At 46.7% G+C, this 21,785-nt stretch overlaps 1 protein-coding gene across 4 annotated transcripts in view; it reads left to right on the forward strand.

Annotated features, from left to right (window-relative positions):
• Positions 1-21,785, forward strand: part of Tmcc3 (transmembrane and coiled-coil domain family 3) — a 245,731-nt gene that overhangs the window by 24,488 nt on the left and 199,458 nt on the right. The window contains exon 1 of one of the 4 annotated variants that reach the window (XM_028783006.1): positions 498-572. The exons of the other annotated variants lie outside the window; for them this stretch is intronic. The gene's annotated coding sequence lies outside the window, so the exon portion shown is untranslated. Of the gene's footprint in view, positions 1-497; positions 573-21,785 lie in introns of those variants that run through there. 4 annotated transcript variants of the gene reach the window in all.

A 21,785-nucleotide genomic window follows, 5' to 3' on the forward strand; every position in this document is an offset into this window, starting at 1 on the left:
AGAGAGAGAGAGAGAGAGAGAGAGAGAGAGAGAGAGAGAGAGAGAGATTGTGTATACCATGCACAAGCAGGTTCGTGCACAGGCCAGAGGGTGTCCAATTTACTGGAACTGGAACCCGAGATGGTTCTGAGACACCCGGTGTAAGTGCTGGGACTAAAACGGGGTCTTTTTCAAGATACCAAGCTATCTTGCTGATGACTCTCTCACCCACTTGTAAGTAATTCAGCAGGATGCTCCTGGGCATCTGAGAAATCTCACAAAAACTTACATTACAGGCTTATTGGTATTCAGCTTGCTACTGTAGAGAACGGGTAGAGAGTTGTAGGGGTGGGACTTTCTGGGGGACCTTCCAGCCACTGTGGTATATATACCCTTGAAAAAGGGAAATGGGACCCTGCGCCTTTGTCTTCTTTTCCCTTTGGTTTCCTGACCACCGTGAGATATGCTGCTGTGTTCCAGTGTGTGTTCTCTGCCATCAATGTCCTCTTTCCACACAGCCCCCAAAGCAGCAGGACCAGAGGCCCATAAACTGAAGTCTCAGAAACCCTGAGTCAAAACAACCTTCGCTTTGTGTAAGTTGACTGTGTCGGGTAATTTGCTATAATAACATTCTTGGTTGCTGTCTTTTGCTGAGACCGAGGTCACAGCAGGTAAGAGGAAGATTACAATGTTGGAAAAACCAAAACAAAATGAAAAGAGGAGCCAGATAGTGCAGCCCGCTAGAGAACAACAGATAGCACTGCCCATTGACATGCAAAGAAAAGACAGTGTCCTATTATCATGGAAATCCTGACAGTAAATTAGTTTCCCAACTTGAGAAGTGTAGCCCTACGCTGTGTATAATCCATGTGTCAAAATATAAAGGTTCTATATATTAAAATGACATGCTGAGTCTAGTTTGTAAGCTATTATGGAAGATATCCAGTGTCCTCTTTGTTCTCTGGCAGCATGGAGTCTAAATGCAACACAAATTACACTTAATCTTAAGTCAAAAATGACCGCTGTTTTAAGATAAGAGGGAAAGACACCAGTGTATGAGACAGATGGTATGCCATCTCCTCTGATTGCTACTGACAGTGTGTGCCGTGGGGTGCCAGGCTATGTTTGTGTGCCTGTAGATTGAATCATTTTTCCCCCCAAAGAGATGCCTACTCTGTTCCAAACACTTCACTGTGTGTTGCAGAAGCCTCAGCGGACGTGACTGAAAGCCCTTTGTAAACCTGCTTGCAGTTTACATCCTAACCTGGGAATATAAGCAATAAAGAACTTTATAAATCTGGTAGAGCAGTGATGTTTTGTGGAGCAAAATAAAGCCAAGGCAAAGAAAGTGTTTTGAGAGGCCGGTTACAAAGGTCTCACCGGAAGGGACGTTTGGACAATTGTTGAAGAGGGGGACCGAGTGAGCCCAGGGATAGGTTTCTGGAAAGCACATGCCAAGCTACAGGAACATTGTGTGCAGAAGGGAAACTGGTTGTAGGCATGTGGCCTAGAGGAGAGTGATTGGCCTTAAATTCTTATTCTAGTGGGAATTAAAATTCCTCTTGGCCTTGAACATCTAAGGAAGACCAAGTGCCGGCTTTTCCATCAGCACGGGCTGATGTTAGTCGTATTGGTGGGAGTATGGAAGTTTACTGTAGACCACAGGTTGTCTGTCCATTGACCACCCCAGACAGCAATGCTAAACAGGCAGCTGAGAGTCTGGTTCTGGCTAGGAGACATGTAGTGTAATCTAAGAAAGTCCGTGTGGCGAGGAGACCCAAGCCTCCATGCTTGGCACTGTAGGAGCTGGGGAGATAGGGTGATGGTGTAAAGGAAACTGGGAGAGAACAGTCCAAGCTGTGGAAGACAATGAGGCAGAGAGTGGTGTCTCAGGATACAGGTGTGTCAGGAGCAGAGTGCTAACTGCATTACTGCTAACCCAGCCATGGGGGATGACCCAGAGTTGACCCCGGATTCATCAGCGCCCACCAGAGATCGTAAGTACAAATGCATTGGAAGGTGGCTGGCAGCTAATACAGTCTGCAGGTTTGCTTGTCAGTTTGTTTTCCCTTTGCAAAGTACACATCATGTACCCTGATGCACCCTGTGGCTTAGATTCACCCTCTTCTGATTTCCCTATTCCGGGGAAGTGCCTCCGAGCACCAGTTTCAGAGCTACGACTTGGTCTAGGGCATTGTGGCATCTCAGAGGAGCACAGGTGAGATGACACACACAGGTTTGTTCATGAGAGACCCAGGAGAGGAGAGCAATGCCAGGATCTGGAGTGCCGGCTTGTGTACTGAAAGTAGTAAGAGATCATTCTGGGTGTGGAGTGTTCTGTCCTGGTCTTCTCCCTCATACACTTGCAGAGCACGCCTTGTCGTTCTTCAGGGCTAGCCTTTGCGTCTCCATTCTGCCATGTGCTAGCCCTCTGACTTTGAACAGTCCCATCCATCTCAGCAAACCTCGGTCCATTTGCAAAACAGGGACAATAATGGCCCCAGGGAACTGTGACAAACTGCTGCTTGACAGTAAAACCCTTTGTGTCCCAGGGTATAACAAATACTCCATATACAGAGCCTCTTACGGTTATTACAACACAGGGACTTCGGTTTCCAGGGTGTCACCTTTAGTAGAGCTGTCTTTAAAACGATTTTTAATTGGTGCCATTGCTTGGGGTTTCTTTATGTGACAGATCGACTAGAGTTATACCCACACATCTATTAGGATTTTTCCTAAAGAAGTTACCAAGTATCTTTTTCCCCCTGCTGGTTTCTGCTACTGGGAGAAAAATGCCAACAAAACAACTTAAAACAGTGCACTGCACACTCGGGGCAAATTCATAATTTGTTCCCCTTTATCAGCACGGAGAAAGCAAAACTGTCAGTTTCCAATTCCCCAGCTTGCCATTACTCATGCGAAGAGAGAGCAGCCAGGAGGACGTGCCCTGTGTACCGAAGAAACCCGAGAACCCTCTACCTGTGAGCTGAGTCTACAGATGCCTGTAAGATGCTGAAGGGTTACTCTGGGTAACTACAGTGTATTTATGGTTACTGTTAAGAATTATCAGATGTTTCCACTGGGCTGGAGAGAGAGCTCAGTAGACAAAGTACTGGCTGCACCATCATGAGGCCTTCAGGTTTAGATCTCAGCACACCAGCAGGGTTCCACAGAACCTGCCTGTAACCCCAGAGCTAGCTCAGGAGCAGGATGGGGAGACAGACTGATCGTGGGGGGTTGATGCCCAGCCAGTCTAGCCAAAGCCAATCTTCAGTCCCAGTGAGAGACCTTGTCTCAAAAAAATACGGTGGCATGCTTAGGGTTAAGTGCTTACTGCTCTTCCAGGGGATGTGAATTTGGTTCCCGGTACCAAGAGTAGGTAGTTCAAAACCATCTCCAGCTCCAGGGAATCTGATGCCCTCTTCTGGCTTCCACAGGTTCCTGCCTAAAGATGTTGTACACTCATACGGGAACATACACATAAATAAAAAATAAAAATAACAACAAATCTTTAAGAATATAAAGTAGAGAAATGGTTGAAGGCATGAAGGCATCCCAACATCAAATTTTGCCCTACACACACACACACACACATACACACACACACACACACACACACACTCATGCACGTGCACACATGCACACACACACACACACACACACACTACTTTCAAAGTAGCGGCTGGTGTCAATGAAGTGGTTTTAGGCTAGCTCTTTTCTAATCAGTATGAGGATGGAAACTACTGACCCACATGAACCTGAGGCAGTAAGAGTACCAAGGCGCTTCTTAGTTCTAATCCTGCCTGGGAAGAGCGCTGAGCCTCCCCGTCCCCTCTCCTCCGCTCTTCCATCTACCACCTCATAATGTGGGACTATGGGTATGTGTGTTGAACAGAGCCAGAGAAGGGAGAAGGCAGGGAGTGTAGTGGGAAAGTGAGCTACAGAAAAACTTTCATTACAGTTGTACTTCTTCAAACACGTCCAAAACGTAGGCTCACTCCACAGTGCCTTAGCATGCTAGTTTTTAAAGGTGGAACCAGATGTAGGGAAGAGAGAAGATGAATGCACTTAAAGAGTGATGAATGGCGGCATCACTTCCCGGGCAAGCTGTAAACCCGGAGTTTTACATATATGTTCCAAACTCTGTGACAACCACGGACCATTTCCACTTTGCAAAATTATAGTGAAAAATGTTGCCCTTTTATCCCAGACTGATGGGTCTTATTGATTGTCTTTCCTCTTGAGCTTTCTTCTGCATATCCACTGGTATTGTGTGTCGCCAGCTCGTCTCTTGTTTTTAATATGAACGGCATACTTCAAAGAGAGTTCCAATCCCTTTCTCCTTCCACTCCGTGCTCATTCTTGTCACCACACCAGCACTGACTGAGCTACCCCAGTGGTTTTATGATGGTCGCAGAGACATTCTGTTCTACGGATGTACATATTTTAATTTTCCAGACTTCTAGCTTGTTTTAACAAGGTGACATTACATTCTTGCACAACAGAGTTCTCTTAATGAGAACCACACAAAATAATATCTGTGGCTGCCCCCCTAATGCTGACACGTGATAGACTTCCAGTAAATATTAGCAGAGGGTGAATAGGTCTTCTGTGCTATGTGTTGGCCGTTTATTTTGCATGTTGTCTTCCTTTTATAGATATTAGAAAAATAAAATCCAGCACCGAGGATGGTCACATCGTCTAAACTAATGGACTCTGTGTTAATGAGGTCCGTGTCATTTCATCTGTATCCCTAGCACCTAATTTGCATAATAAGATATTTAATGTCCCCGGTGAGGGCAGCACAGTTAGCTGTGTTTTAGAAGGCTGGTGTTCACCAGAACCAATGGGGATGGTAGCACTGTACAGACCAGAAGGCTGGCACATTTCAGTCAGTCTGGTGGGTGTTTAATTTGAGTGAATACCAGAGGCCTTAGCTTAAGCGGTTGGGAATCTGGAGTGGTCCAGGGCTGTTCTCAGAGCTCTGACTTGGGGACCTAAGACCTGTACTTTGGTTGAAGGGATCTTCCAAGTCCTTGGCAGGAACCCTTCGTGTTTTGCTGCAGGCATACCTTGGTTCATTGGGCAAACAATCTTCTTCATGGTCCTTGACAATATAGATGTCTTGGGAAATGACTTCCTTTTCGTTGTCGTGAATTGTCACAGCTTCTCTGAGGGTCTCTGATTTCCATGAATGCCTGCAAGCTGCCAGCAAGGCGCTTACCTGTGGGGCTCACATGTAAAGGGTCAAAGACGGGAGTGTCTTGTTCCCTAGGAAAAAAACCAGGACCGTGCCCTGAAGGAGGTTGACTTGTCCTAAATAACAAAGAGAGTCTTTCCTGGGAAGCCTTTCAGTATGAGATGGCATAGCAGGGTGTTTCCCTGAGGGTGGGGAGCTTCGAAGTAGGCCGTCCATAGTTAATTATGAAGCATCCGTAAGTTCCTAAGGTTGCAGGCTCTGTTGGATTTTCTCTCCACGCGCCCTCTGAACCCTCCCGTTACCAGAGTCTGAAAATAGTCAAGCCGTCCCCTCTCCATGCTAGCCTGCGGGGAAGAGACTGGAGTGACCTCGTGCTTCAGTGAGGTTCACCCAACAGGTCTGCTCATGTCTCCTTGGAGACCTGATTATAAAGATGGGTCAAGTGTAGTGTTTTCCAGGGACGTTAATATTCCTGACTAAAAAATCAGTTTCTGTTGCCAGGAAAGAAGGAAGGAGAATGCATGGAAATGAAGAGAGGCCTCCACATTCCCCTGTCCCCTTCTTTAGGCACTGTCTCATGAAGACACATAACTTGCCTTTCCTACCAGGCTCCTGCTCCGAATCCCGGGCACTGGCCTTGAAACCCTGTCTTTCTTGTGTGAAGCACTTTCTTCGAATTAGCAGGAACTGCTTATGCCTTTGGGAAAGCCGGCCTCGGAAGATTTATTTTTTACTTATTAGTCTTGTGTCCGCCAGCATTTTCTTGATTTATTTCTTTCTTTATATCCTGCCACTTTATGAATTCGATATTACACATCTTTTTCAGTCTATTTAGTGTTACCTATCGATCTTTTTTGTGGACGTACTGAAGATTGCTCCTGGGCATTCAGATGTTGGTAAAGAATAACTATTAAGCTGGCTGGTAAGAATCGAAGCAACAGCTCGTGAACCCAGGACAGAGGAGCTGGAGGAAGTCTAGATTTGCTTCTAGAAAATGCTATTCATTAGGAATATTTCCCATGGAGATCTAGTATTCGTCTAAATTTAAATGTGCTTATGAATGCATGAGGGTGTATGTGGAAACTAAAGCCCTCTATAACAGCTTTGAGTAGTAAAGATATATCTCCACCTTCCTATAGTTTTCCAAGTAGGAGGAGCTATGATTGAAGGCAAATCATGTAGCTGGGACATTGACTCAGCCAATGAGGTCATATTACCCAGCAAGCCTTGGACCTGAGTTCGGAAGGTTTATAAAACCAGGGTGGGCAGCCTGTTTGCAATCCTGGCACCCGGGAGGCAGAGTCACAGAATCCCGGGAACAAGCCAGCTAGCCAAACTAGCCACATTGACGAGCTCAGGGCCAGTGAGAGACACTGTCTGAAGAGAGGGTGAACAATCATGGAAGACACTCGACTTCAACCTCAGGCCTTCACAAGCATGCACACGTCTACCTGCTCACGTGTGAGCGTGCATACCTACATGCACGCCACATGCATGTTCATACTCGAAACAGTACTCTGGTGGGATATGTTCACGTGTTGTAAGCACAGATGAGAGAGGCATCTAACCTAGCATTTGGAAGTAAAGGGAGGCTTCTGGAGAAATATTCAGGCTGAGCTCTGGAAATGGTAGGACTTAGCCCCATGATAGTTTCTCCGGGCAGAGGAAGCAGAGGGTGTTAAGTATGAATATTCTGGCACAGACACAGAGGTCAGCGATATCCTGCTCAGTAAGGGACAGAAGCAGTGGGTGCTGACTGGCCAGTTGTGCCTAGGTCACAAGGAGTTGTATCAGCCACACAGAGGCTCTGTCCTTTTTTTTAGACAGGACAAATTTGGGGTCTAAAACTTTTTGGGTGGGTTGGTGTCCCTATCCTTCCACTGGGAGTCCTGCCTGGTTCCTGGAGGTAGCCTCTTTGGGTTCCATGACCCTACTGTCAAGCATCTCCGCTAAGGTCACCCGCATTGACTCTTGGGAGCATCCCCTATCCCAGATCTCTGGGACTTCCTAAAGATTCTCCCCTATTCTCACACCTGCAGCAATTTGAGTATGTTAATTTTAAAAAAATTTGTTCTAGGAAAAAATCATTACCTTAGCTTCTCTGTAGCGAATGGACAGAGACAGGGCAGTAAGCGTGGGAAGGAGAAACCAGTTAGGAAGTAGGGCACCAGAGGGGAAGCCGTAGGGCATCAGAGGGAAGAGGCTGCCGTTAATGACCTGGACCAAGAGAGGCAAATGGCGAAGAGTGGGTCTGTTTCTGTAACCTTTGAAGAGCTCACTAGAGGTCGGGGAAGAATGATAAAGGAAGTGGGTGCTTGTTCATGCACCAATTGTCCCAGAGTCAGCACAGGGACCTCTAGAGGAGCCACCCATTGTTGGCCAGCAAGGCAGCATGCTGAGTTTCTAAGCTGTGATCTTCCAGCTACCCTTCTCCTGTGAGTCTCTAGTGTTGGTTCTGACCCCTGGAGCCTCCTCTGCAGGTCAAGAAGAATCCCTTTCCTGTGTCAGATACTCCAAGGCAGCTGTTCTATCAGCTGGTCTTCTCCAAGGCTCATGTGCCTGTGCCTCTGGCCTTTCCCCAGGGGGCTTAATTTTGAAGTACTTTGCCAATCTGTCAGTCACCTTTCTTCAGACACACACTGCATTGCTCAATGCCCTTTTGAAAATGGGATGGATCGCAGCTGGTTGTCACCTTGACAACAGGGATGAAGGCCCCAGGAGAAAAGAAAATCCATGTTTCATATTTAGAGTAACCACCAGGAAAGCAATACACACAGAAGAACATTAAAAATACAGATATAAGAAAGGTTTACATGGCTATTATGTTGGTATTTTACATTTTGATTAGGCTCCTATTAATCTCTGGATATCTGTTATCTAAAAAAAAAAAATGGATACAGAGAGGTGTGTTGTTCTGATACTTGGCTTTTTCCCATCAATAAAAGTTCTCACCGACATTGCTTTCCTTAACTATTTTTGGATGTAATGTATTTATTTATTTATATATTTTCTTGGTTTGTAGGTTTCATAAATAATGTATAGTTGTATACACTTAACATCACACCAGTCTTTCTTGCTGTCTCTTAAGCATAGATTCCTGGCTTGGAATTACTGGGTACAGACATCTTTTCCCCTGGGCTTTGGACACACGTGGATGATTGTCCCCCAGGCAGAGTTTACCTGTTCCTCCCCCGCCCCCTCCTTGAAATGGATCAGTGGCTTTGACCGTTTCAACCTTCCCTGACACTCCCCCCCACACTTTGGAGGAGATAATGAACGAGAAAAGTCCCAAATACCAGAAAGGCGGGTGCAGACAGGGAGGGCCATCAGTTGAATCAGCCCAGGGTTTCGAGTGCTCACCCGATTGCCTGTGTGCCAAGCGCTGGCTTAGCTGTTTCCTGTATTTCTATCTAGTGCTTCACGTATGAATCCTGTATCTCATGGGCCTGGGCAGAAAATGATCAGGCTCCTGGCTTGCTAGAGGCCACACAGTCTGAGTGAAGATGGTTTTGGTATAAGCAACAGAAGGGTGACTGGAGACAGCTTTAAGTCTATACAAGTGCAAAAAAACTTTCCCTTCAGTTGGAACATATCTTACCAAAAGCTGCACACGTCGCTGGCTATGTCACTTGGTCAATTGTCCCACCTTCTCCACAAGCACCACCCAGCTCAAAGAATAGACTTTTGTCAGCCTCCCAAGAAAAGCTGTAGGCCTCTGGCAATTACTGTGCTTGCCTCTTGCACGGGAGTGAAACGGTGCTTGTTCCTAACACTTGTTGTCATGCCTGCCTGGGTTTGAACCTCACTAAATAAAGTGCAGTGTGAATATTTGCTTATTAGCTTTTTCGTTTCCCCCAGCAGTTTGAGTCCGAGACTTACGGCGTGTCACGGTGATCCGTACACTGCCCGCGTTGTAGAACATTTATATTACATGACTAGACCACAGCCAGCATTTTGCTGTTGGCAGGCATTTCTGTCATTTCTGGTTTGGGGCGACTATGAATAGTGCGGTTGGGAACAGTCTTGTATGACAAAAATAGACACACATGTGCTTTGGGGTCAGGGATAGTGTTATGCAATCACTTCTCTGTGTCTGAGACATTTCCTTAAAAACAAAAGCTGTTTGGTGTGAGACAGCAAGAGAGCATGCACTCCTGTCTGTTTACTTGTGCTCATGCACTCTCCTGGAGGGATGGACGGGCAGCCGATGGCACACCTCCTGGAGAATATATGGCTGCCGCCTCTTGGAGGCATACTTGCTCCAGCAAATGGGACATTAACTCTGCTGCTGGCAGCAGAACACAGGAGTGGCTGTGGGCGGAAGAGTGTTTCTGCGATTTAATTATGAATCTCAGGGAAGCATATTATGATCCTCTCCAACCTGCTGTGCTGGATGGCAGGACGCCACAGGCACGTCTATCAGGTGTTCCAAATGTGCCAGAGAGAAAAGGGCGAGGGACCCTGTGACAACCTCTGTATATCTCTACAGAGTGTCCTCACCAGAGATTTGAGTCCTGAATCAGGTCAGTCCCCTAAGTCATTAACAGCTATGGGAGATCACAAGGGCATAAGGCAAAGTTGGGGCGTGGGAGTCACATGTCCTACCCGGTCTGCTTCGCTCATACCTGCTCTGGTTTCATTGTTAACAGCACCTCGTTTGTCTGGTAGAGATGTCCCAGTTCATTAATAAAGTTATGGTCGTCAACTTAGATACAATGATTAAGGTTCTGTTGCTTCTAAGCACTGTGACCTTGGACAAGCCACTGAAGCCCTCGAGCTTCACCGCACAGACTGCAACATGGGGTAGACCTTCAGCCCCTGCACAGAAAAAGGACCCAACTGTTTACATCTCGCTGCTGTTGCCTGAAGCTAGATTTTCCGTAAGGCGTGAAGATGAAGTGGGATTGCCGGGAATCACAGGGGCTGGAGCTGTGCCATCTCATCTTCCCACCGAAAGGGTTTGTTTCCCTTCGTTCCAGGGTACTAGGTGGAGTTAATCCGTTAGGCTTTCTCTCAGGACTACCACGTGGATGCAGAAACTGGTAGCATTTGGATGTGAAACTACCATCAACCTGTACTGTGGGGGGTGATTAGGAAATCCTGAGACAGTACCCTACAATCCAGTCTTACGTTGTTGGTCTGTGTAAAAGTCAGTAGTATTCAAGACAAACTTTGACTCGAGGTTGTCTCAGTTTGGCCCAAAATAAGATTTATGCACACCCATACCCGAATAAGGAGTCACTTTGGGGGAAAGGCAAAGATCCAGAGAAAGTAGCAAGGTAAACTGAGTCGTCTTCTAAATGGAATACCATCCTGCAGCCTGAGGTGAAGGTGGTGGAAAACTTCTTGTGTGTAAACATGGGTGCCTCTCTAATCAGACAACAGATGGAAAAAAGCAAGTTGCAGGAGAATGCCTACTGTACACTTACACAGAATTGAAATTTTTATTATTTTTAAATTAGTGTGTGTGTGTGTGTGTGTGTGTGTGTGTGCCCAAAGAAGGCAAAAAAGGGTGTTAGACCCTTTGGGTCTGGAGGTACAGGCAAGTCATGAGCCATCTGATGTAGGCATTCGTTGGGAACTGAACTTGGGTCCTCTGGAAGAGCAGCAAGCACTCTTAACTGCTGAGCCATCTAGCTAGTGCCGCAAATACTCATTTTATTTTTAATTATTTGTGTGTATACATGTTTCCGAATGTGTATGTGTGGGTATGTGCAAATCTGTGCAGGTGCCTGTTGTGGCCACTAGAGGGCATATGATCCCCTGGAACTGGACTTTTCAGGCAGTTATGAGCCCAAGTACTGGGAACCAAAGTCAGGTCCTCTGCAAGAAGAGTGTCCTGCCCACATTTACATAGAATTTAATAACGCCAACCTAAAAGATTTCTTCTTTGGGATGTGCACATGGGGAAAAGGTGTAAAGAAAAAGAAAGAAGAGGTTAATTTAGAATTCTTGGGCAGTGGGAAAGACTGGAGGTGTGGGAAGGGGCATGGCCCAAGTCTCTCTCTCTCTCTCTCTCTCTCTCTCTCTCTCTCTCTCTCTCTCTCTCTCTCCCTCCCTCCCTCCCTCCCTCCCTCCCTCCCTCTCTCTCTCTCTCTCTCTCTCTCTCTCTTTCTCTCTCAGATCTTGGAGTGACGATGGCTTTTTTTCCTTTTTACATACTATGGAGACCCCTTGGATTCTTTTGAAGATTTAACAAGAAAAATATGCAGAAAATAAAACAAAATATTACGTTGTATCAAACTGCATACTTACTATGCATGTGTGCTTTGGAGGTTACTCGTTGTTGACTAAGCTGTAGCCAGACTCTTGAGCTTTGAGGTGAGGTGCCAGGGAGGTGATTTTCTGGTTGGCAGCTTTAACTCTTTAATATGCTGGCTGTGACAAGAGGCTGCCTGGTTCTCCGTCCGCTGCTGGAACTGATGATGCTCTGGCAAGCATCACTGAGCAAACATTTTCCTAATACCTCAGTATATAGCCTATCCTGTTTCTCGAATGCTGTGAGGAACGTCCCAGTGTCACCTACATTTCACGTGAACGGAGACCTGCTATTGAGACATCCAGGTTAGCAGTCTGCTTACAGATTCTCACATCCCAGGCTGTGTCTCATTGCCATTGTCAGGGTCTAGTTCCCTGAAATGCTACCTTCAGCTTGTGCTGCAGTGGTAGAGGCAAAGACTAGCCCTTCCAGTCTTAGAGAAGGCAGCTTCCTTTTTGTCAGGCTCTACCTTCTTCAGTAGCCTGCACACTCCTGTGGTGAAGTCACCGTGACACTTGCGCCCCCACCGACCCTGCAGGAATCTTCAGGCTCCGGGCACAGTTGCTCAGGGACTCTCTGTTTTCTACGAGATTGGCTTGAGTCTAGCTTTCTGGGTGTCTTTCACCTGACTGGTGGGTGTGAGAGAGCAGAGCTGAACAGTCCCTGGTCATATGTGGATACCACTTCCGTTGACGTCTGCCTGAGTATGCTTAGCATAGGGAAAAAGTATACACGTGTGTAGAACAAAAGAGTAAAGAGGACTGTTGTAGATTGTGTCCCAGCAGGAAGACCTACTGCAGGCAGTGAACGGCCTCCAGGTTGTCACCTCCCCAAGGTCCCGTCTCTTACTGTCTCTAGAGATGATACTTCCAAGGCAGGTGGACATTTTACCAAGTCCAACACTCTCTGTCCTTGCTAATGAAGCCAAGCAAGCATCTCTTAAACTCAGGGAGGATAAGCCTTGCTCTAACCCTAAGGGCAGACACATGAGTGACTGAAAGTTCCCAAAATAGGAGGGGAAGTCCGCTGAGGGATGCTGGGAGGGGATTTTCATCCTTCTGTGGGAGGAAACAGAGGGAGGACTCTCAGTCTACGCTGTGTCCTGCTTGAAGTGCAGTGGGGTTCACATGCAGTGCTTGGGGCTGCTGCCACCATTCCATAATGGTGAGGCCATTCCATAATGGTGAGGCCATTCCATAATGGTGAGGCCATTCTATAATGGTGAGGCACGGGACAAAAAGAATCGGTGATGCTGGCCCACCCACATCTTACCATCCCTGACCAGCCTCCAGACTCCCAGCATCTCTGAAACAGTCATTTGAGATTTCCTGTTCTGCAAAGACTACTATTTACAGACTCCTATGCGTGCCATAGACCGTTAGCTACGTTTTCTGCTATTTGCAACTGTAACAACAAAAAGACTAGGGGAATCGAATGTCCTGGTCTGGCCTCTGCCGGAATCTACACTCACTCCAGACTCATACATGTGATTTAAAAAAAATCTTTAAAACCTCAGAATTAAGTAGATGTGGTGCAACAGATGTCTGTCTTCTCAGTGGTTCAACATTACCCCTGGGCTTTCCTTGGGCAGCTCAGATGTGTGGGTGATGGGAAAGAGGACTGACAGCTTTGGCCTGACTCTTTCTTCAAGATACTGTACCATTTCAGGAGGCCATACAAGGAAGGGTGGCTGCCTGGGAGAGGGAGTAGCAGGGACAGAAAGAAGTCAGCAGAGTCACCTCATGGTTTGAGTTTATTCAGGTTTTGACTTACTGTCTTGCTGTGGGCTTGGTTATTGTGGGTCCCACATATTGAACGGATTCACAGGCATAGCTTAAGAATACTATCAGTGCTTATACCTTTAAAACCTTTGAGGACCATGCCTTTGAACTGGAGCCCAGGGACTAGTGCTTTTTGACACACCAACATTTCTGTAGAAAGTTACTATAATGAGGCGAACATCTCTGTTCTCAGCCCCCGATTGCCTTCCAATCCAGTCACCCTCATTAAGCTACGCTTGCACTTAGTGTGCTGGAAGTTGGAGAAATGAGTACATTACCATCAAAGCATGTGAGGCCAGCGATTTGCATAATCGCTGCCACCGGGACAGCTCCTCGGGCTTGGCATCTGCCACCCTCACCCTCCGGTGGCCTTGTTTTGGATTCTGCTCATGCAGAGTCCCAGTTACTGGTTTCCATAGTTTGTAAGCTCTGGTGAGGGCTGTCCAGTCACTGCCATTGCTTCTACCTCACGGCAGTGTTTGTGTTAAGGACCCCAATGGTGATTCTATGTGTTCCAGAATAACAAGGGGAAAGGACAGTGTTCCTGGTTGGTGCTTCTAACCAGTGGCCATTCTGGCTGTCCCGTTGGCTGGGTGACCGCTGCAGCTGCTCTTGTTCAGCCACAGTGCTCTGGAGCACCAGAGAGGTGAAGGGAAACCGTGTTTGATCTCTGCTGGATTTCCCCTCGGGCAGGTGAAGATGAAGCTGGAGTGAGAAGATAGACCGAGCAGGTGCAGTGGGTGGATAAGAGTCCAATGTCAGATCTGTGGACCATTGAGCAGGAGCAAAGCCACCAGAGGCAAAGCTGCAAATGTTAACCTGTAGCTATGGTACAGCAGTGTCCTTCAGGACTGATGTGGGCTGCAGGACTGGCAAGCCCCGAGTCTTGACTGGGACAGGAACCCACAGTGGGGACACTGGGTCCACAGTGGGTTTGGAGAAGTGAGCGTCTGGCAGAGAGATACAAACCAAGAGGGGGGCACGGTTGAACACTGAAGCCTGTTGCAGAAGAGCCACTTGGTAAGAATCCTGAGCAGCCCAAGAGCATATCGTGGAGGAAGAGGGCAGCCAGAGCTGCACCTTGACTGTGTCTGGCACGTGGCAGGAGCTTTATAATTATCAAAAGAAGTCAAGTGAGTGTATCAGCAAGTGCAGGAGTCCTCCCTGTGGGCTAAAGGGAGGAGGAACTTCCTCAAGAACCTTCTGGTGTTTTTCAGGGTTTGCGATTATTTGCATGCTGGCTCCATTGTTATCAAAACATGAAACGGTGGTAGAGCGGGAAACTGTGCCCTTTAGAGGATGACGACAAGTCGAATGTCCTTAAATACAACTGGAGAGGGGTACTGGGAGCGTTCCCCTTTGCACTGTACCTTGTGAAAGGTTTATTGCAGGAGAAAGATCGCGCCTTTGCAGAGACAGCGGCTTTCCTGTCCCAAGGGACCGTGCACAGGCTGGCTGGAAGTCTCAGTGATGGAGAATTAGGAGAATGTCCTTTTATTCCTGATGAGTGGAAAACACTAGGTGGCCCTGTCTAGCCACAGGCTCTGTGTCAGGGTGACAGGCTGTTAGAGCTTTGAGGCCAGGTGTCTCCTGGAGGCACTGTGGCGTTGCAGGGGGCTGCATAGCTGAATCAGGCGGTGTTTCTTCTGCAATGACCATGTTTTTTTCCCCATTGTGGTCTTGAATACCAGATTAGTCCCAGTAAAAGCTATGTGTGCCACAGAGCTTTGGGCAATGGCTGGTTCTGATGAGCTTGCTTTGGGGGAGCTGGACCAGATGTGATTCAAGGCGCTGGTATGGCTGGGAGTGACAAAACTAACTTCCCCCCACTCCTCAAGAAGGACTCAAAGTGACTTTTAAAATGCATAACGTCAATGCTAAGGAACAGGTTTATGATAACGGTACTAAGGTCTAGAAATTAAACATCTGGACCAAGGAAAGAGAAGAGAGACAAAATACTACAAATGAAGAGACAAAATAGTGTCAATGAAACCTTCAGAACAGTTTTATACAGAACCTTCTGGAAGCCATAGTAAAAGGAGAAATCTGGGATGTACCAGTTTCTTGGTGTCTTAATGAGGGTTTTACTGCTGTGAACAGACACCATGACCAAGGAAACTCTTATCAGGACAACAGCTAACTGGGGCTGGCTTTCAGGTTCAGAGGTTCAGTCCATTATCATCAAGGTGGGAACATGGCAGCATCCAGGCAGGCATGGTGCAGGAGGAGCTGAGAGTTCTACATCTTCATCTGAAGGCTGCTAGCAGAATACTGGCTTCCAGGCAGCTAGGATCAGGGTCTTGAAGCCCACACCCACAGTGACCCACCTACTCCAACAGAGCCACACCTTCTAATGGTTCCACTCCCTGGGCCAAACATGTAGAAACCATCACACTTGGAGAAAGGAACACTTCTGAAAGTGAACACTGTCTTCACTCCGAGTTATTCAGGAAGGGATGGTTCTGTTCAAGTCTTTCATTTTGCTAATTGGCCCTCCCCTTCCCTTAACTGTTACAGTGACTCCTTGGTTTCATGGTCCCCACGCTGCCAGCGAGCTCCTTATTCGTGCTGTCAGGAGATATGGAGAAGGAAAAGGATGTCATCTTAGTCATGGTTAAAGTCATTCATGGCATGGCACTGTGACTAAGTTTTTGCTATCTGATGTTTGAAACAAAATCTGTATTCCCCGAGACCACAGAATGGAGAATTATTCATGTTTTTAAAAGTCCTCATGGCTGTGTAAATTCTATGTAGCCATCAGCACCCTTGGGATGAGAGCCCTGGCCAGGAGATCAATGTTAGAGCATGACTTGACTTTACAAAGCTTGTCACCTCCAAGCCTGGGGGAGCTTCAGAATCATCCAGGGAGCCTTGCAAAATCCCATATTGCTAGGCCTGTTCCTGTCTGCTAGGTCCCCTCCCGCACTTTCCAGAACCTGTACCACCTTGGCTGGATTAGAGCCTCAGATGGTGGGTTGGTTTGTAATGTGGTTTGTAATGGCTGATACTCGGAGATCAACCTTCCTATGAGCATCCTGGTAACCAGTGGGGCTCTGGGCCTGCTGTCCATCCACCTGCAGAGAGACCCCCATAGCCCCTGGTCAGTGCTGACAGTCACCGTCAGCTGCCCTTGTGTAGTTAGCCAAAAGCTTGAGGATACTCGAATAGGACAGAGACTGCTAAGTGTATTATAAACAGTCCAGGCCTGGTCAGTAAAGCCAAATAGCACCTTAGGAGAGGGTAGCTGCCCTCTCAGAAATGGTGAGAGAGGAGTAACGCAGCCTGGGTGGTCAGAGGGAAGCCCACCCTCGAGGCCTGCTTGGCTTTGGCCTGTCCTGCCTGCCACATGCCCTCCATAATAGCAATAGCACCATCAGGGTGGTACAAGTGAGCTTTACATGCGGGTGAAAAGGTTTAGCAGTTCTCATTGGTGTGAATAAAAAAGGCCCAGTGACAGAGACACACAGCCTGGCAGTGATGGCTCAGGCCTGACAACCATTAAATTCAACCTGAACAGCATCAAATCTTACTTCTGAATATCTTCCCCCACCTACCCCCTTCATGAAATGCTGTATTTTCATGAAAAGCCTCAGTTCTCATTTATTATTTGATCAACTTCTGCTTGGTACTGGCTTCATGGAAGAACAGTCACTGAGGTATCCTTTCTGCACAGGTCATGTGACCCTTGAAGGACAAGTGGCCCCTTGGGAGCTGACTGGCCCATTGTGAAATGGCTGATCAGTTAGACTTGAAACATGGGTATCAGGGTCCATGACTGAAGGAGGAATGGGGAACTTTAAACTTCCTGTACCAGTGCTTGAGCGTTTGGCTCTCTGTTGGCTGTTTGTTGGCTTTCATTGATGAAAGAAATCCATTTTATTATGTTTAACTTATTATTCTGGCTATCACAGCCAAATATAATCCTTATATGTTTGTACCAAAGAGACAACATCAACAAATTGTGTCTAAAACATTATCATTTCACTAGACATGAATATTTCATAGTTAGGACGAAGGCTGACCGATCCTAAAGCGTCCCTGGGTTCTTGTCTTACTGTGTCTCTTGGCTTTCATAATAGCTGCGTTTATCAAGTGCTCTGTATATGTTCACCTCATTGAATCCCTTCTGAGGAGTTACAACTGCTACCCCATCCTACAGATGGGAAAACTGAGTCTGAAAGGACACAAGTGGTGGGATGGGGCCCTGGCTGTTTCTCCCACACTTACTTGGGTAGTCAAGCTGTCTCCTGTGTTTGCTGTTCTTCTCAGGAGTGTCAACTTTTTCTTTGTCTTCCAATGACTTCTGTGTACCCTGAGTCTTCTCACCTCAAGCATGCCTTCCTTGTTTCCTTCACATCATCCCATAATCCTCTGAACAGTACTTTGTGTATCCTGTGACATCATATCTTTCCCACACCCCTCCCACACTCCCCGTAGTAGACACCAAAGTCCTTGGAAGAGGAAGTTTTATTCTTGTATTTTTGACTTCTAGAGATAGATGTACAACATCTTTAGAATGTTTTGTCCCCAGAGCCTGTATGGGGCCTGGCTCTTAGTAGATGCTTACTATCCATATTGAGCTATAGTCCTGCCACCCTGCTTTTGAAGCCAAGTTATTAAATATTTAGACAGAAAGGCATAGAGGATAGTATACCCAACCATGATGAGGGTGCAGGCTTCTTGAGAGAGTCACGCTTAAGGTCAAAGAAGGTGGATCTCTCTCTCTCTCTCTCTCTCTCTCTCTCTCTCTCTCTCTCTCTCTGTGTGTGTGTGTGTGTTCATTCTCAGTGTTATGGGTCACGTATATAATATACTTTGACCACACCCCCTTACCTCATTAGCCTCCTCCTTTCCCTGTTGAACCATTTCCTCCTAACAAGTCGTCTCCCTTTCTGTTCTCATTCATGTCCTGTGTATGTGTGGCCCACTGTGTTTAATTAGGGTGCCTTGCATGACCAGACTGTGGGATGAGTTACTTGAGCAAAACTAACTTCCCAGTGACTACACCACTGAGGGACATGCCCCCCCCCCAACTGCTCCCAGCAACCACTGACTGCCAATAGCTCTGGGTCATGGGGAATGCTGACACCCCAGACCTTACACAGGTCTTATGCAGACAGCTGCTGCTGCTGTGAGTTCATAGGGTCCATGGCCATGTTACGTCTGGAAGACAGTGTTTCCCTCTCCTTCCCATCCTCCTGATCTTGCGTTCTTTCTCTCCCTCTTCCATGATGTTCCTTGACCCTTGAGGGAGGTGATGGAGATGTCCCCTTTAGGGCTGGGAGAGTTCTTCACATCACTTTGACGTTTTATGATGTCTGATGTTTTTGCCTTCATGGCAGCCCACTCCAACACTCTTGAAGTTCCTTCTGGCCTGGGTTTGTCTAACCAACCCCACTGCTAGCGTTTGTTCTTGTCCTGGTATCTCGTGTGCCAGATGTGTGCACAGTTTCTGGAGCCTTGGTTTGGTAGATCTTTATTTTTCTCTTGAGACATACATGGTATTTCTTCTTTGCTCTCAGCAGGATGGCTTGGCTTGCTAATGATTTCACAGTGTGAATAGACTTGTAACTATTAAGCCATGGTGATTTTTTTGCATGCAGCTCCGGGGTGGATGGGGGCGGGGGTGGGGGAGAGAGTTGTAAGTCATCATATGCATGGATTCATTGAGAAAAAAAATGAGAATCTGGGTCTAAAAGTGTATACTCGCTTCCTCTCTATTTAACAAGGGAATAAGAGGTCATGAATTTACAGAGTTGAGAGACAGGCTGCTGTGTGGAGGGGTGAAGTGATTGGGTGACGCACTCGGGCCTGGAGCATCCCCAGAGGTGGTCAGAATGACTGCATTACTGGGGCAGAGTCCCGCTCAAACACAGCCAGATTAGGTTGACTCCTCCTCCTGGGACAGAAATGTCCACATCTTGAAATTCCTCCAGGGTGCAGGGTCCTTAAGTCCCCAGCACCAAGCACAGCACCTTGACCAGACAGACCCTCTACCTCAGTATTGGTCACGGAAGGAATGCGTGCTCACACTTTGCCATACCCCTCCCCCAACCCGGTCTGCAGCTGCCTATGCTCATATTCAAACGTTTAATTCTTTAACATTCTGCTTGTCGTATTTATTTGCACGGAGGTTGACGGGAAGCAGCAGACTGGTAAACCAGAACCCAAGGACAGACTCTAAAGGTCTCTTGTCTTTCTGTTTTTGTTTATGCTTTTTTATGATTTTTTTAAAAAACTATTTTGAGGGTATGGCGCTGGGACTTTAGTTATATTCACAGTGTTGCGCAAAGCCACACCCTTAATAATCCATCTGCATTCACCTCAAACTGAAATTCCAACCTGTTAGTAACTCCCTGTTCCCTCTCCCTCTGGCTACCAGGAACCCATTGCTCCTCTTCCTGTGTCTGAGCAGGCTAGGTAACCGACTATAACTGGGCGGCTACAGTATGTGTCCTTTCCTTTTGTTTCACTTAGCACAATGTCTTCAGGATTCATCCGTGTTGACGTGTGCCATAATGTCTCCATCCTTTTTACAACTGACAATGCTGTGTTCATCCCCACCACATTCTGTCTTGGACACTTGGCTTGAGGCTTTTGGAGCAAATGTAATGTCTCCTAAGTTCCCCCTTCCTGTGGAATGTGGACCAAGCAGTGCTTTTATGATCATCAGCATACCCAAATTTTAAAACCATGCATGTCTTAGGGCCAAAAAAGTGGAAATTCAACTCTTAAACAGGAGTAACTATTTGGAAATCATATATATGGATTTGTGACTTGTATCCAGAATATAAAAGGACTCATACAACTAACCATTCAACGAAAAGTTCACCCAGTTTAAAATGGGCAAGGGGCCTCAGAATAAGACACACAGATAACCAGAACAAATAACTGGGGGGAAAATCTCCCTATTTGTAGTCATTGTGAGTATGCAAACCCAATCCACACTTAACAGGCGTGAGGATGGGTGGTTGAGCTGGCAGAGTAACAAGTGTTGAGGGAAGAGGCCTTCCTTCACATAATACAGTATGGAGGAGAGACAACACACAGTTATAGAAGACAGCTCAGGCCTCCCCTCAAAACGCTAACCATGAAATTCTGTCCTTATCTTATAGGCCAAAGAAAAAGAAGACACAGTTGCACAAAAAGCCTGCTCACTAGTGTCCATAGCAACATCACTAATGGCTAGAAAAAGTGGAAACAATTGAGATTTCCTTTGACCAGTAACAAAATCCACAATATGTGGTCTGTTTGAATAGTGGGAATATATCTATTAGCAAAACAAAATGGGGATTTACTGATGCCTCTTCTAACATGACCCCAAAGTCATGCTAATCACAAAAAGCCAATATCATATGATTCTGTTCCTATAGAATGCCCGGAATGGGCCAATCCAGAGACAGAAGGTGGACCAGTGGTTACCATGGAGACATATGGGGCGGGCCATATGGAAAAACTAGGAGTGGCCACTAATATAGGGATTTGCTTGGGATGGTAAAAAAAAGTTCTAAAATTAGACTATGTGAAAGAACAATGAGTTATATTTTAGTAAGTGAACCTGATGGTTTGTAAATTACAGCCCAATAAAGCTGCTTGAATAAAACATTTGGCAGCCATTTCCCAGGATTCCACAGGGTGAGGGTGTCATGGAGGCAGAGCTTTTACCCAGTATCAAGTAGAGTTCTGAGATGAGATTAGGGAATTTCTCTCAGATACTGTAGGAGGAAAAGGGAAATTAGAATGTGTTGTGCCCCGTGTGTAAGAATTGAAATTTGACAATTCCTGTCAGTTTCCTAAAAGTGCACCATGTCTTTCTTTCATGAGTGACAAATTGGTGGGACAGATTAATTAATGAACAGAGTTAATAGAATTGTGTCCAACCGCAGAGGAAGGACTTCAACAGCCTTAAGAACGGCTTTGGTCTGTTTCCAACTTGGGCTCTCTTTCTCTCTGTCTGGGTGATGTCATGAGTACCCAGGTTGTCGTTAGGGCACCCGTCTGGCTAGAGTCATCACCGCTTTACGTAGGACTCCCTTCTTCTTTAGCGGGTGTTAGGTCCCTGCTCCTCCCCTGACCTTGGAAAACCAACAGTCTCTCTTCTGATTGCCCCGTAAGTCCATCTCAGGTTTAGTGGACGTGTGGCGAGGGCTAATTGAAGGCTAAATGGGATGTAGCTTGTTGGTAGAAAAATTGCATTTTATGTGTGTGACCCTGGGGGTCAGCCTCCACCAACACACACACACGCACACGCACACGCACACGCACACGCACACGCACACGCACACGCATGCATTCACTTGATAGAGCTTTGCTTATGCTTATTAATCTGTCAACAAACTTTTACCTCTCAAATTAATTTAAATCTGTGGTCACTCGCTGGTCTGTTGCACATGGCTACCCGTTGACTGGATTCTCCTTCTTGTGGCTCTTCACACTGCCTTTCTGGCTCCTCCTCCTACCAGGTCTTAAGCCTGGGTACTTGTCCCACTTTCCTTACCAGACTGTAGACTCCTGCAAGGACCAAGACCAGCTTTACATCTCTGCAGCTACTAGGCCATGTAGATGT

Source organism: Grammomys surdaster, unplaced genomic scaffold (assembly GCF_004785775.1).
Source record: "Grammomys surdaster isolate TR1022 unplaced genomic scaffold, NIH_TR_1.0 958, whole genome shotgun sequence".
NCBI classification, from domain to species: Eukaryota; Metazoa; Chordata; class Mammalia; order Rodentia; family Muridae; genus Grammomys; species Grammomys surdaster.